Source organism: Pseudorasbora parva, chromosome 20 (assembly GCF_024679245.1).
Source record: "Pseudorasbora parva isolate DD20220531a chromosome 20, ASM2467924v1, whole genome shotgun sequence".
In the NCBI taxonomy this organism is placed as follows: domain Eukaryota; kingdom Metazoa; phylum Chordata; class Actinopteri; order Cypriniformes; family Gobionidae; genus Pseudorasbora; species Pseudorasbora parva.
The window spans coordinates 25,499,222-25,512,889 of record NC_090191.1 but is presented as its reverse complement, the minus strand read 5'-3'; the positions used below and the strand labels follow the sequence as shown (position 1 = coordinate 25,512,889).

The following is a 13,668-nucleotide window of genomic DNA, read 5'->3' as shown; positions in this document are numbered from 1 at the left end:
GAGATGACTGTTGTTACGTCCCTCGTTAGTTAGATGTTAAAATGTCTAGTATGTTATCAGACATAACACAATAAAGGTGTGTGCGCGACAGATAGCGTAAGGGAACATGCAAAAGAATGATCAACACTCAACAATCTCAGTTGAAAAGTATTTAATCTGTTGTTATCATAAAGTAAAGTAATAAAGTGAAAAGTAATAAGGTAGAAATAATAAAGATTTACATAGTATATGAGCAGTCAGGATCAAACAAATGGGGAGAGAGAGGAGCAAGCAAATGGCGCTTAAATCAAAGAACCAAACATAACCAAACTTCTCTAACTAAAGATTCAGAAACTAAACTAACTAACAACAAAAGATGTAGAAAAAAACATCTTCGACGTCCGAAAACGGCATGACTAAACTTCCTGACTAAACCAAATCAAAACATACACAAGCAGCACCACTCCTGAGCCTGGTGTGTCTAATACATGATTTGAATTACGTGTGGAAATGTAGGTCACGACCTGCTTACTGGCTCACAACCTCTCTTACCCCTTTCACTGCGTGAAGTGAACTAGATGAGAAGACACTCAGAAAACTCGGTCATAAAACAAAGCAACAATTTTTAATTAGATTCTCGGACTGGACTCGCCGTCACCGAGCGTGCTCTCTCTCCCCAAAGTCAGAGCACCCCGTCCATTGCCGCTTGCTCCATTCATAAAGAGCCTCGTGACCGATGATTGGTGGTACACTCCTGACGTCAGCATCTGACGTCCGTTTATTGACAGGCGATCGTCACACTCAAATACACACTCACATACCAGGGCCAGAGTAACATTAAGACAAACTACGTAGCTGCATACATAACACACAACATGTGACTACTAACGCAGTTGACCTGAATTCCCCCGTATAGTTTAATAAACGTCCGTAGATGTGCCTTGGCCTGCTTTGCAACCTGTTTTTATACACTTTAAAGCAAAAGGCAGCATCTTTTGGGTACACTGCTAGACACCCTCAAGACGTTATGCACTGCCCTGAGGCGGAGATGATAATGTGTGGTGGAGATGGTCATCTCTGAGCCACTGTTGTGCTAATGTGATATTTTCTCCTCTCCTTCCAGTGAACACGACGGAAAAGACGGAGAAGAAAAAGGAAGAGACGGCTGTGGTTTCTGTAGGTACTGTGCTTTTTGTTCTCAAGAATCTTATCAGCATTAGTATAGTGTTGTTCATGTCGCACTACAACTTTGAAGATACACGGTGCAATTGTATGGTAGATCTTTCAGAAATCGCGAAGAACAACAGGTTTTTTTTGGGGGGGGGGGTTAAGATAAAGCTATACCTTGAACTCAGTCTTTAATATTTCAACTGATATCATCGGCCCATCAATCACAGAGCTCATGGTATCGCTTTGTATTTTTGTCTCAACAATGCAAACACTTTGTGTGTGAATTTACAGCATTATTTGCTACAAGTTGTCGTACTAAGCAGATTTTTAAAAGCGTTTATAGTAGGAGCTGTACTACTGTTGTTGCTTTTGATTTAGTACTGTGCCCAAGTGTGCCAACAGTATTTTTTACTAATAGGTATTCTTAAGGTATGATCGTGATGGATGGCTCATCATCATTGTTGACTCCTATTTGCTCATATTTTGTTCTTATTGCTGATTTTCAATTGAAATAGTTGCTTACAAACTTGTAGAAGGCTTTAGTACAAAAATGCTAAAGATACCTCATATCTCCATGACCCCCCCCCACACACACACACACACACACACACACACACTTTTGAAAAAATGATATATAATTTAATATATAATATAATTAAACCGTGTTATATGTTGATAATGTGATATTATATATAGTCAGACATGCATGTGTCATTATATTATTAACATATTACCAAAATCATGATTCAAATGGAGTTACAAGGTTTTTGACCAGCAAATTTATATTGGACTAGAATAGAATATTGGACATACATGTTTTGTCTGCTAGTAGAACGGCCGCATTGAGGCAGTTCAAATCTCGTTTTTAAAGACAAAGCTGCTATGCACAGGCTCTTTAAGACAGTATGACTTGATGAGAAATACTTGACTAAGACACTCTTCTCCGCTCCTCGAATACATAAAAAAAAAAAATAGTATTTTTATCTATAGCGCTTCTTGAATAAAGAAAGCTCTGTACTTATTCAAACAAACAGTTCTTTATTTACCTTTGCACCTTAAACAAACAAGAGACTTTCCAAACTGCATGTGGCACTTTATTCACGATAGAGGCGGGTGGAGTTAAGAGGGTTGACCGACAGTTTAAGGATCCAAATGGAGCTACGAGGTTTAGCCACAAGCTTTTTTTAATACTTTCCATCGGTTACGTTTTTGTAAAACCCCACAGAAAGACGTGAAGGCTGACCAATAGTAATGATTTATGAAAATAAATTAAAATGACAGAAAATGGAGATAGAAGTTTTTTTCCAGACAGACTGGAGCCTATAGGAAATGTAATGGACTGATTGAACAATATTTGTTTTGTTTTGTTTTTCTCATGAGATTTCTTAATGACAGTCATAAAATTGCCTTTGCGTTGATTTACTGTAAAAGTCTGTATACAGCATTTTTTTATGAGAAATTTCTGTTAAATCTAGTCCATCCATCTCTCTAATGCCTTCATCTTGATTTCCAACTGATTCATCCAAGTGCCTGACTCCAGTTTAAAATCAGAGGTTTCAGGGATGACTGAAGCAACCAGTAATTAATGCTTCCTCTGCTACTTTGTTGAGTTGTGTGTGTCCCTCGCTCTCTCATGATGAATGGAGCTCCTGGACCCTGTCCCAACTGTCATCTGTGATTGATGCACTGTGCTTGTCTTCGTCCAGGTTTCCTGCGCTCGGTACCTCCCTTCCCCCATCCGATCTTCAGCCTCATCCTATTAGCCACAGTATTAATCACCGCCAGTGCTGCTAATTGCTTTATAATCCCACCCCTGAGCCGTACAATGTGTTGAGAGAAGTCACCTCTGAATCCCATCCCTTTCCCTGTCGTTTCCGTATCTCTGTCTCTGCCATGCTTGTTTTTGACAGCAGTGCATTACCCACGAATTCCGTCCTACCCTAATCCTCTCCCGATTTCCTCGAAAGATAATCTAACCGAGCCACTCGCCGTAAAACTTCAATGCTGCACCCATGCTGATGTAAGAGACAAAGGGCCTGGCCGGATTTGTCAGAAAGGCCATTGGGAGGATAGGAGTCAAGATGAGGTTGAACTCAAGTGCGCTAAGCCCTTTTGCTCTTTCCTAATACTGAAATCTCTATCAGCTTTCAGTTTGCTCCGTACTGCTGATTAGTCTGGGTCATTTGTCAGTGCTTTCCTAAGGGCCCACCCACACTGCACATTTTAGGGGTCTGACTAATCTAACACACCCAATTTAGTTCATAGAATAAAGAGGACCTCCACAGAGTGACTAATGAGCTGAATCAGGTGTGCTGGATATCAACAGTGTCCAAAATGTGTCAGTTGAAGCTTGAGAAACCCTGGTCTAGGTCATTCAAGCATTTTTATAGAACCCGAGGGGGTATTTGAAGTTCACGCTTCATTCCAGATGTGGCTTCGGGTAACTGTACCATCATGAGAGAAGACACAGTGCATTGAGCATGGAAATGGAGGATTACGGCGAATAAACTCAAGCTTGAGCGATTGGCTCAACCGGGCAACCCCGCAGTCACGCTTTGATATTTTTATTTATTGCCTCCCTCAGCGATCGATGACATCTTTTCTCTTTCTGAGAGTCACCAAGTATAAATTCTATACGAAACGAATGCACCTCTTTTGCCGCTCCTTGACGTCGGGATAGATTGACAAGCCACTCAAGCGGCCCTCACTAATCAGAACTCCCATGCGGAGAGCAAAGCCCCGGGAAACTCATTTAAAGTTGTCGGACATATTGTTATGCGAAGCACATCAACGTCAATAGAGAACAATCAAGAGAAATATGAGAGAAATCAATCCATCTGTGAAAATAATCAACACACGGGCTTCCTCAGCCTGTCTTTCATCTGTCTATAGCCAGGCATCCGATTACAGATCGAAATAATTGGGTGATGTGAGGTCCAATAATGGAGGGGAAGACCATTCTGGGGATATTTGGATATTTGGAGCTTTTACAGTGCTGTTAGCATGCTACGTCTCGCCCTCAGTGCTATAACAAGGTGTACATCATCCCTCTCTGGAGTGCATTAGGGGCACTTTGTGCAGGCTTTTAGTACCCCCATTCCGCAAGCAACTCTCTTCCCTCTCTTTCCTCGTGCTCCCTCTCTTTTGCCACACTTATAACAGCATATTACCATCGCTAGCCCGTCTCCCTCATTTTCTCGACAGATAAGGCTGTTTTTTCAGGCCTGTTCCTAACAGCAGAGGCTATGCCCAATGTTCCTCTTTTAATCCATCACATTATACTATTTCATTTCTTCTCTAATTCGTTAATCAGCGAAGCGCCCAAGCTGATATGACCACAGTCATACCAGAAGCAATTTCACATCTCCGGTTCGTCTCTCGATTTCTGCCCGGCGAATTCTCAGATTGTTCCTTTAATAACCTTGTCATGGATGTATCACAGCTTTTGGCACATGACTCACATTAATTCGTCTGTCCATTAAGAGGAAATTAAGGGACTGGGTTTTGCATAGGACTGTCTTATCAATAGCTGACAGATGGACATGTCAGAGAGACATGCCAAAGGGGTCCTGTTGTGTGGACTCTAATAAGAAATGAGAAATGCTGCTACTATAATTGGGATTATTAACAGGAAAAAGTGTTAGATGTTTTTGATGTCTTAACTAGTAGAAAGATGAACTTTGAGGCTGAATTAGCATATCATGCTCTGAGCAATGTTTTATGCAGGACTAATAATAGTATGCTATGAAGCATGTTTTACACCCAAGAAGTTAAAAGGGGGCTTTGGAACGTCTTCCATAAGCGGCAGACTTCCTGATGGTTTTAGACACCCTCTGGGTAGTGTGCCACACTCTAAGATTATAAAGGTGATCAGACTGTCGGTCTGGAGCTCTCATCTGCGTAAGTGTCGAAACAAATTGTAAAACAGGCGCGTTTTTATGAGTCACATATTTTAGGTCTAAATAACTTTATTCTTGCCTAAAAAAAATATTCTGGTAATACTGGGGCAATATTGCAGGGCTGGAAAAGGCTCTCAGCCAATCAGATTTAAGGACCAGAAAGAATATATAAGGTAATATAATGTATATAATATAATAATAAATAAAAACTCATTTATTCCTCTGATGCAAAACTGAATCTTCAACATCATTACTCCACTCTTCAGTATCACATAATCCTTCAGAAATTATTCTAATATACATATTTTTTGGCTCACGGGACATTTCTAAGTTTAATCAATGTTGAAAACAGTTGTATTGCTTAATATTTTAAAACTTATAGGCATTTTACCAAAAATGAAAATTAGCCCATGATTTAGTCACCCTCAAGTCATCCTAGGTGTATGACATTCTTCTTTCAGATGAATACAATCAGAGTATTAAAAAAGTTTTGACTAATCCAAGCTTTAAAATGGCAGGGATTGTTGCTAAAAATAAAAATGTCTGTCAAATAACGCGTTCCACACGGCTCTGGGAGATTAATAAAGGCCTTTTGAAGCAAACTGTTGCGTTTTTGTAAGAAAAATATCCATATTACAAACTTTTTTAATTAAAGTTCCTGTCGATCGCCTTCCTTGGAAAAGTGATGAAAGTGCCTTCTCGGAGTTCAAAATGCTTACGCTACGTCTGACGAGCGTACCTGACAGAGTAAGTCTTTGAACAGCAGAGGCACTTTTAACACTTTTTCCATAAACTGAATACGGAAGGCGAATTGCCGAAACGTTACTTTATAAAGTTCTTACAGAAACGCATCAATTCACTTCTAAAGGCATTTATTAACCTCCTGAAGCCGTGTGGAGCACATTATTTGACGGACAGATGCACAGAAGACAGAAGACTGTCATATACACCTAGGATGACTTGAGGATAAGTAAATCATAGGTTTTTTTTTTTTGTGAACTATTCCTTTAATACATCTTTTTTTTCCAGATTTTATGATGAACAGAAAGTTCAAAAGAACAATATTTGAAATTGAATTTATAAATGTCTACACTGTCAACCAATTGAATGCATCCTTGCTCAATAAACATAAAATAAAAATGAATAAAAGCTTACTGACCCCAAAAATTAACATGGATTCTATTCTATTCTATTCTATTCTATTCTATTCTATTCTATTCTATTCTATTCTATTCTATTCTATTCTATTCTATTCTATTCTATTCTATTCTATTCTATTCTATTCATGGACAGAAACATGTGCATTGCTGTTCTCAGTTCTCCCACTGCTGTCCAGTGTGGTACAAAGTTAATTGTGGACCCAGCTTACACAGAGATTGAGAGGTCTACTTCTGTGGTTTAATTATTCTCGTCCCATTTTCTTTTTATGCCTGATCTCATGTTATTGTACAATGGAGCGGTGATGATGTTAGTGTTAGGGACACATTTTACATCCATTTATAATTAGAACAGAAACCTAACATGGCTGTTCAGACAGATGCTAACAGTATCACTTTCATGCCAATTTCTCCATGGTAACAGAGCCATGTGACACAGTTATTCCGCCGCCTGTCAGTGAAGTGTAGCCAGCGGGGGGGTGAGGGGTGGGGTTCAAAAATGCCCAAAGGTCTCACATTCACTCAGTCATGTCGCTGACTGCAGGTCAGGTGATCTCTTGTCTTGACATGCTCTTTTTGCTCCATTTCTATTGGGTTAAAGGAAAAGGCCAATGACAGACTTGACATTTTTAGATCCAGCCTATGAGCTGCTTGGCACGTCTATCCATATGTCTCCTCTATGTTATTTTTATCCTGAGAGAGACCAACTGAGGCTTTGGGACACACACCCATCACTCTCAGACATTACCCAAATCAGAGACTAGGATTTGCCATGATTCCCTGTCAGTGCTGTTTTAAGGAAACGGGGGAAAGCAGTGGTCACACATTTCAGCTAGACCTCTGAAAGAGAAAAACAAACACTGCAAATTACCCATGGGAAAGCAAGGGTCCACTACAATCTTCTAGACATCAAGACGATGTACTCTACTGCATGCACACAAATAAGTATTCTCAGGCCAAATAAAGGTGAGTGGCACCTTGACTATCAGCATATGAAAGCTCCTCCATTCGAAAAACAAGACGGGATGGAATTTATCCTAAGCCACACACGCAATGGCATTTTGCCACTTAAACGAAATGAAGACTAATAGAGCAGGCTATTCGCATCCCTTCAGCAATTATAGAATGCCAACCAGTGCTGATTATTTAGACAGGGTGGATAAATCAAAAAAGCACATATACTTTGATTCCAATTAGGATTGGTGAGCTGGCGTCGGCAATATTGGTAATTTGAGGAGTTTTAAGACCTCACCGACCTAACTTTGCTTCTAGCAGCATGAGACTCGCAAGTAGTTTTCATCCTCTCCAATGCTCTTTGGCTGCTCCACTGTGATTTGGTCACGATGAATGCCAACCAGTCCCCAGGGGCTTTGAAGTCAGATGCTTGCATTGATCTCCAGAGCTGCCCATCATCTCAGCGGCACTGTAGAGTGCTGTCCATTCCAAACATACCTGAATCTCAGCTGATTCCAATTTTTGTGTTTGTTTGTTTTTTTGTCCAATGAAACTGAAGCCATACAGAAAGGTCATTGCATACTAACACGCAACATATTTATGCAAGCTGTCTCTGTCAATGATTGTCTCTGCTGTGAGTCAACACAGCTTGCATTTTGATGCATACAGAAATATGTTGCTCTGGATATGTTTTGCATGCAGCTCATCTACATAGAGTTTGGGCAAAAGCTAGTATTATTAGTATCATTGAACTGGCAAATTAAAGGCTTTGATTGCTGAATTAATTTTATGCCAACTTTTTTTGGTTGGCCTATTCATTTATTACGTTCACAATGTTACAGTATTTTATGAAATGGCCAGCTGTTCCCTCCCATCTAACCCTGGAGCAATATGCAGTAATTATATTCTTAGCCATCTTTGTCCAATACCATCTTTTTTTCCCAATAAAAATGTCAACGCATCTAACTATTATAAACATTTTCTGTAAACAAAGACAATTTGCTAGAAGTCAAAACTGTGAGAAATGAATTACAAATCATATTGTGTAATGGGAAAACCCGATCTCATGAGAAAGCGGAACTACTTTACAAGATGGCCTTTTCGTATAAGTTCCTACAATGTGATTCTTACAAATACGTATGACTTTTAGAAAGAAAAAAAAAAAAAAAAAAAAAAAAACTAAACCCACTCCTAATAAGGAATAATGTGGATCATATGAAAATACACTAATGAGATTCGAATAAGACATCAGTTCGTTAAAATGTAAAATTTTTACAAACTGCCATCGGATTGAAGTTATTTTTGAGATTTAAAGTTGCAATTGTGGGATATAAGGTTGTCAATTGCAACAAAACAAAAAAATGTTTAATTGCATTTCAAATTGACAAAATTGTAGTTGTAGAATATAAAGTATATATATATATATATATAATTTATCTAAGTGGAAATGGGTTTCAATAAAACTGTATTAAAACTGCACTCATATTCATGGCTTATGTTGGCTTGTCTTTAATAGAGCGTTTATTAAGGATGTTTAGATATTTTACTGATTGATAAAGATTCTTAAGAATATATATATATTTATATATACATTTATATTTATTTATATATATATATATATATATATATATATATATATATATATATATATATATATTTATTCAATTTATATTTATATATATTTATATATAAAATATTTGTATATACTATAAATTATATATATATATATATATATATATATATATATATATATATATATATATATATATATATATATATATATATATATATATATATTATATATAGTAACCTAAAATGGTAGGACATAGCCTAGCTTGAGATGTCTATGTATTGGTCTGCTATCTTATGTAATGCACATGGTTTCTCACCACTTCAGTTTCAAAGAGGCTTACCACTATTTTTACATCTGTCACACCTGCGAAGTCATAGCTCTCATTTTCCCCAAGGCAGGTGCAGAAAAAGAAGGGAGGAGTAGAGGAAAGAACCAACCCACGCAGTGAGTTGACCTATGCCCATCGCAACCTAATAATTTTATCCACGGTAGCACAGCAGAAATGTTTCGGGATGTTGCATTATAGGGATCAAAGTGAGAGTATCTTAATCTGTTCTTGAACTGTATGAAATATCTAGGGCAGGTTTTTTTTTTTTTTTCATATTGCGCTAAGATCAGCCGCCGGTGAGTCATGCACATCATTGCAGGCTCCAGGCGCTTCCAAAGAAGCACCATGTTAATGCAAAGTAACATTTGGTTAGTGTAAAATATTCTAAATCACATAAGAGAGACGCAAAAATAACTGGATTTGTACAGATGGAAGGGTTGCCGTATCCGCCGCTGACAAGTGTATGTGTGAAAAAGCAGCATATACTTATTATTGGTAGTAACTGTCATCTAAATCCTTTTCCCACCGTTTAACATGCAGTGTAGGTGGTGTGCTCGAGGATTAGGTCTAGCCTTTAATATGTATTCGGGAAGCACACAAGCTGTAGACTTACTTTTCGTACTGTATGGGGATCAAACCAATTAAACCAGGGCAAGTATAGAAACCTCCTAAAATACACGTATTTTCATGTTTTCAATGCATGCTGTAGGTGGAACTGAGAACACTACTGTTCTATAGTGATACAATACAACACAAGCAAACATAAACAAATCCTTCCATCACAACATCCAATACAAAATAAATGTCACCATATGGAAAGTAAAATTTCTATAGCTAGAATACACTGATAAAAACAACATGTAGGAATTACTTGATAAAATCATTGTATAGCAATTTGTACTAAATTTTTCTTAGTACATTTTACTGCTGTGATATCAAGTACAACTTACTTGCCAGGATCAAGTAAAACGTACTTAACTATAAATGTAACATTTGCGAAGACATTATGTAAAAGTTACTTAATTATATTTAACTTAACAGGGTGTATTTATTAAAAGTACTTAAGTAAATGTAATTTACGGAACATCACTGGTGTGAAAAATCAAGTACATTTTTTTAAATCTGTAATATTTACTGTTATAAATTAATTAATTAGATTTTATAATGTCTGTCCATTTCACATTTTGAATTACTTAGTTTATTTAATTTATATTACTCAGTATTTTTATGTAAATGTTGCTTTTTTAAAGTGTTACCAAATAAATGTAATAATTTTCTCTGCATCAAATACTTTTATCGAGTCCGATCTCACGAAAATGCGTAGAAATAGTACAAGTGTGCAATCTCGTGGAATGCATATGCCAAAATGAGTTTTGCCGTGCATATGGTACGCGGTAACGTAATCATGCACGTCATCAAAGGGGCTTGGATTATATTTGTTTGAATCCTAAACGGAGAGCTTGTTTGTATATGCATTCGCCTTCACAATTTCTCTCAGAAATGATGATCATGTTGGGCAAGTACTCTGTGTATCATTAAATTATTTTATTTTTTTACAACACCGTCAAAGATTGTGTATTCCAGCCTGATTCCAGCGCCCGTGCAGACAGGGTTGCCAAGTTTTTACAACAAATCCCGCCAACTACTAGCCCTAAACAATAGCTTCTCGGAGGGTTCTCCGGGGGGAAAATGCCGTTTGGGGGGTAAAATGGCAAGGGCAAATTTTAAAATAAATTTTAAAATTTGCACTCATGGGTCTATATATCACATAATAATCGCTTCAACCCGCGGACAAAGAAAACAACCCGCGGGGAAAAAAACCCGGACTTGGCAACACGGGACAGTTGAACTATGTTGACATTTGACAATGCGTCACTTCATTGCTCTGATTGGTTGTAGGTCTGTCCAATGGAGGTCTTTCCTGGTTCGGTTGAAACACGCCCCATAATCACAGCCCAATGGAGCAGTTTCAACTAGAATTGAGTATGACCACGTCAGGCTAGTTGCTTTTATCACAAATCACAAATAAATACAATAAAGTTGAACAGATTATTATGTCAACATTCACAATTAACCATTAAATCAGTAATCTTCACATCAACTGATTAGTAGTTAAGGTTCATTCAGTATAATTTACAATAACTGTAGAATTAACCTTGTATGGCTCAACTAAACCTCAGCAGCTAAGTGGCATAACTAACATTAATGACGAGCACATGCATAGTCCAGCTGAAACAGAATGGTCCACAAACTTAAATCCAAACATAAACAAAAGGTTTGGCTTGGCATGAATCTAAACATAAAAATAACCTTAAAACTTCACCATGTGGTGCCTTTCATTCAGCTCAGAACATCGGAATTGCTAACTTATATAGTCAGCGTTCAGCAAGTAAGCATTTATAACATTTAACATTCTTTTGAATATCTGGTAAACATGTAATGGGAACACTTTAGAATAATGGTCATTAGTTAATATAATGTATTAACTAACCAGAACTAACCATGAACAGTACATTTGTTACTGTTTATGTTCATCTTTGTTTACATAAAAAATACACCTGTTCATGGTTTGTTCAGGTTAGATCACGGTGCATTAACTAATGTTAACAAGATTTGAATAATGTATTTAAATTAACATTTACAAATACAAATGCTTTATAAGTGCAGTTCATTATTAGTTCATGTTAACTAATGACCATTATTCTAAAGTGTTACCAATTTAATTTCACAAACATTTGGCAAATCCATCGGTGAGATCTTCTGAAGTATGCATTCGTAGACTGCATAAAAAAGGATATCGGGTATAAACATTCCACATCCAACTTTAAGTTGAATGCAGCATAAGATAACATCTACTCAGTTCAGGTGCCAACCATTCTGGATTCTCAAAAGCCAGTGGATATAGCATCAAATTGATGCAGCACAGGCTTTTGTTCCTTCTTCGTTGTAAACAGGGCAACTCAAACAGATGTGTCAGACTGAAGTGCACAAACGGCGCTACTAATTTACACACAGGTTGTGTGTTCAGCAAACTTAATCGGGCAGAGAAATATTTAAATAGTGTATGGGGTGAACTCTTTCATACAGTATTGCCTCTTAAACTCACTCAGAGCTGGGCAATTCCAAAAATAAAACCCCATGGTTGCACAATGTTGAACTTCTTGTGCTTACTTCTTGTGTACACATGTATTCAATACTAATGTACAGTTTAGCATAATAATGACTCTCTCTAACACTAATTTTGAGTAAACATAAAATCACAATTGACCCTGTTTAGTTTCTTATTACATGTACTTGGTCTTTATTGTTCATGATTCATCAGCGCATGTTATTTCAGAGGGGAAAACAAATCACTTGACATCATCTAGGCATCGTGGATTATTGGTTAATGCTAATCATTAGATGAGTAGCTGTTATTTTAGGCTACTGTTATATGTGATCCAGTCTTTTCTAAAATGTTGCCAATAGTAAATGCAGTTGTTTGATTCTGGAAATGTGGCTTCCAAAGGCTGTCTCTGCTATATGTGGTACAATAGCAGCAAATAGGATCTCCATGGAAAGGGAATAGGGATCCTTCTCAGGTTGGCCTACAGGATCCTGAGCCAGAATGCCCAGATGCTTATTAAATGCCGCTTTGGCTCACAGTCGCTGTAAATTGAACATGTGAGCGTAATTCTGAAAGTCTGTTTGTTGTGTTCAAACACAGACAGTCCTTCTGCTACCCGTCCTTATCTGTACACATTCCTGAGATCAGACTTCCATGGCTGCCCATCTGCCCTGCCCTGTTTTGACTCATTGTTTTCTCAGAAAAAAAAGGTTATAGTGAGGGATATATAATGGGGCAGTGTGTTTTAGGATGTGAAGAAACGTGAAAAATAGGTTTTATTAAAAACAATTATTTTAACAATTATTTTGTCTCTATTATTTAAGATTTAAATAACTAATTATTTTTAGGGCCGCTTTAGGGTTTTAGGCAAGCGGCAACCTCCTGCAGTCTTGAAGCCAACACAGACGTGACTTAAACTGGGGGTACTTTTTTTGTTGTTGTTGGAATTCATCCATTTAAATTATATTAAGCCTTAAAGTTCTGCTTAGTTAAGGGCGTGGCAACTTGAATGACAGATGGATTACCGTTTGTCTGCTGTCTGTAAGCCATCATGTCACCTCAACTCCACCCACGTCCCTCCTCTTTGCGGTTATACAGGAGTGTCACACGGTGACACACTGTCAAGATGACTGGCTCCGCCCACTTTGGGTTTCAGAAATGCTCTTTAGAAACCTATGGGTGATGTCGCGGACACTACGTCCATAGTTTTATACAGTCTATGGTTTTAGATCGGTGTTAGATTGAAAGTCATCGAAGTTAACTTTTTAAGTTAGATATAACACAGAAAATGTTAGCAGGGTTTTTTTCTCTCTCTCAGTAAAATCATGTTATCACATTGTGATAACTAAATTTTTAAAACACTTGTAACCCAGATTTTTAGAAAAAGATGCACCGATCGACTGGCTAGGGGACAGAATTAGTCCGCATGCTTGGCCCGGAGTAGTGACTGCCTTTCCGATTCCGAGCCAGTCCGTGTTGTTGCCAGTAGTGCAGGCAATAAG

The 13,668-nt window shown here is 37.7% G+C and overlaps 1 protein-coding gene across 3 annotated transcripts in view; it reads left to right on the top strand.

Annotated features, from left to right (window-relative positions):
* The window catches only part of syt1a (synaptotagmin Ia), a 247,678-nt gene that overhangs the window by 85,034 nt on the left and 148,976 nt on the right, over window positions 1-13,668 (top strand). For 2 of the 3 annotated variants that reach the window (XM_067428379.1, XM_067428382.1), the window contains exon 2: window positions 1,103-1,159. The gene's annotated coding sequence lies outside the window, so the exon portion shown is untranslated. The remainder of the gene's footprint in view (window positions 1-1,102; window positions 1,160-13,668) is intronic. The other variant, XM_067428380.1, reaches the window with a different exon arrangement.